The 3,364-nt window shown below is 47.1% G+C and overlaps 1 protein-coding gene across 1 annotated transcript in view; it reads left to right on the forward strand.

Annotated features, from left to right (window-relative positions):
- Rbm45 (RNA binding motif protein 45) overlaps nt 1-725 on the forward strand; it is a 19,021-nt gene extending 18,296 nt beyond the window's left edge. The window contains exon 10 of the mRNA XM_026778694.1: nt 510-725. The gene's annotated coding sequence lies outside the window, so the exon portion shown is untranslated. The remainder of the gene's footprint in view (nt 1-509) is intronic.
- Nucleotides 726-3,364: the final 2,639 nt, after the last annotated feature.

Here is a 3,364-nt window from a genome sequence, read left to right on the forward strand (position 1 = left end):
ATGAATTGCAAGAAGAAACTGATATGTATAAATATAAGAAGTTTAGTGTCAGTAAATATGAATTGCAAGAAGAAACTGATATGTATAAATATAAGCAGTCGTATGTAGTGGTATAGCCTCAGGCAGGATTTCTTACATATGTGGTTGTTAAGTTCTATTAAAAATCTTAGCAGGCGGCCGGGCGGTGGTGGCGCACGCCCTTAATCCCAGCACTCGGGAGGCAGAGACAGGCGGATCTCTGTGAGTTCGAGACCAGCCTGGTCTACAAGAGCTAGTTCCAGGACAGGCTTCAAAACCACAGAGAAACCCTGTCTCAAAAAACAAACAAACAAACAAACAAAAAAAAAATCTTAGCAGGTTCACCTCATCTCAGCATCAGAAAAAGAAACTTAGAGTTATTTTTACACGATTTTAGAAAAGAGGAGAAAGATAACATTCCTCGTTTGATAACAAGTTCCATTGTAGTGTCTGGAAGTCTAATAAGTGGATTGTATCATTTCCTTTTCTAGAAGGAGTAACTCAGGAGCACATGGACCCCGGGAACTAAAGGTATGGTGTGGCTAGAGAGTCCGACAGAAGTGTGGGGGGAAAATGTGAAGCTGCAGTTCTCGCCCTGCCAGGCTCCCACTGTGAGCTCAGCAGAGGTGATTGACGGCCGCATTTGCTCCTGAGGATGAGACACGAGCATGCTCGGAGAAAATGCATGTGTGCTTTGAAAACGCACAGTCCCTCTGAGCGGCTGCCCCAGAAGAGGGAATTCTGAGGTCACCCAGTAGGAACCGAAGGCTGCATGTCAAGGTCTCTGTGACCTAGCAGAGATGCAGGTTGACCAGGGCCACAACAGAGCAGCGTTTGTAAAAACTGCCTACCTGACCATACTGCTGCAGGCTCGGGAGAAGGAAGACTGGAGGGGTTATTTTAAGAAAATGATTGTGTTTGAGGTATGAAACTCTGTGACAAGGTAAGTACTGCTGCCCACAAAAACTGGGGAAATACTGAGCACAGACAATGGAAGTGACTATTCACAGACACCCCGCAGAGTTGGTGTTCTGTGAATTCCCTGCCGTTGTAAGAAGCGTGCAGCTAACCGATTTTCTCATGTAGAACCTGCACATCAGGCATAGCCTCCAGCAGCTGGGTCAGATTGTTAGGGTGTTTGTTCTCTTGTGTTTATTTTTTAATGCTGTAAAACAAATTAAAGTTGTATACTTCAGGCATTTACCAACTTATTCCAAGGTGTGATTTATCAAAATATAACCTTCTTTTTTTAACCTTTTATCTTAAAAATAAATCCTGCTGTGTTGAGCTGTGGCACTAGAAAGTAGCGTTCCTAGTCTTACTGTGGGTCAGAAAGGCTTCTTTCTTTACCATGCTAGTAAACGGCTCACCAAAGAATAGAGTGCTGTGTGGCATTTGGGGGACGGTGGAAGAAAAACAATTCCCAACCTCTAGCTGATAGGATCGACGTCAGGAAGAATCTAAGGCAGTGCAGCGTGCACTGGGTGGTTGACCTGCGTTGGCAAGTAACACGGTTCCACCAACATGTCAGAAAGAGCTAGAAGCAGCCTCTGCTCTCGTTACGAATGCCCTCTGAGGGTTTCCCCACCTCAGGTACCGTCTCGGCTGGAGCCTCCCTTGGAAATCCTGCTGTGTCACTTCTATCGTAATTCTAGGCTTCCAGGCAATAAAGGTTCCGTGTGAGATGTTTGATGTAATCGGGTTTCTCACCCAACCAGGGCTTCCCCTGTAGTAAACTCCAAAGAAGGCTCCCGCAGGAAAGGGTCACAGTTGCTGCCCTGCCATGCCCCCGCCATCCTGAGAGACGTGCGGTGTGCCCACCGCAGTGCCTGGCCTCTGCCCAACAGCTCAGCCTTTTAGAGCTTGCTGATGTCGGAATCTTCCGGTGACCCCAAGAGCAGGTCTCACGGACAGTACCACACCCCTTCTTGGTCCTGTTTTCCCATCTCTTACAAATAGATGATAATTAGCAATGTAGACACAAGCACTGCCATCCTGTGCTCCTCCCAGTGGGCCAGGAAACACTCAGTACAAATAAAACCAAGTTCCTGTCAATCAGAGAAAGTTGGTGATAGTGGAAACCAGAAGGAATCTCTGCTGCATCCGGCAGTAAAGGACGAGACCTCCAAGTGACTCAGTCAGATGTACATGTCAGCAGCTCGTCACTGAAACATGTCACTGCTGTGTGACGATGCGTGTGTGAGAAGGCCATGCTAGTCCTTTGGGATACCTGTTGAGAATTCCAGGACAGAAAGAGCAAAGCCCCAGCTATAGAGCCAAATCCACCAAGAACGGAGGCTATGAAGTCTTTTTCAGGGGCTGGCTTCTGCATCTGTGCTTAAACACTCGTCTGAGATGAGGCTCTAAATCAACCCCTAGGATTTCAAAAATAAGTTACAGCAATAAAAAATTGCTTTTCAGAGGCTGGAGGAATGGCTCAGCCGTTAAGAGCATTGTCTGCTCTTCCAAAGGTCCTGAGTTCAATTCCCAGCAACCACATGGTGGCTTACAACCATCTGTAATGAGGTCTGGTGCCCTCTTCTTGCCTGCAGGCATACATGCAGACAGAACACTGGAAATAAATATTTTAAAAAATCTTTAAAAGATTGCTTTTCAGAATGATATAAAGTGCGGGTGAGCCTCAAAGGAAGACGGAGGTGGGTGCTACCCTTCGGAGCTATCTTTATCAGTAGACTGCTTAATAACCTTCCATCGAAGGGATTCTAACCCTAATCACCAGGAAAAATAAGCTCTAAAGCCTGACACCCTCAGGCCCTTGGTGCTTCCATGTATCCAGCCACTAGGGGAGGATAGTGAATTTGTAATCCATGCACCCCAGGCGAGTTTGAGGCCAGGCTGAGCTGCATCCGCAAAAACAACAGAAAACCCCCTCCACTGGTTTCAGTGAGAGGAACAGTATGGCGAGGAAACTGATTGCAGATTGATTTCTTGATTAATAGATATTCCCACCGAAGATAAGAAATTGCCAGAAGTCTGAGGTAGAGTCACACTGTACAGACCAGACTGTCCTTTGACTTAGATCCTCCATCCCAGTCCACCCACTGTTGCAGCCATTGGTGCTGCTACCATGCATGCCCTCTTACCAGTTTTAGAAGAATTCCTGGTGATCGAAGGCTAAAGCTGGGCCTTGTGGCTCATGCCTCTAATCACAGCGCTCGGGACAGAGGCAGTACTCACAAACCAGTATGTGGCCTCCATAGTGAGTTCCGAGCCAGCCAGGGCTGAATAGCAAGACCCCATACTCCACATATGCGCTATTCTAGAAGAGGAAAAGTGGCAAGAGGGAACTCACAGCCCCGTTACAAAGACTGAAAGAGGGTGTTGG

The sequence above is a fragment of the Microtus ochrogaster genome, chromosome 4 (genome assembly GCF_000317375.1).
Source record: "Microtus ochrogaster isolate Prairie Vole_2 chromosome 4, MicOch1.0, whole genome shotgun sequence".
Lineage (NCBI taxonomy): Eukaryota > Metazoa > Chordata > Mammalia > Rodentia > Cricetidae > Microtus > Microtus ochrogaster.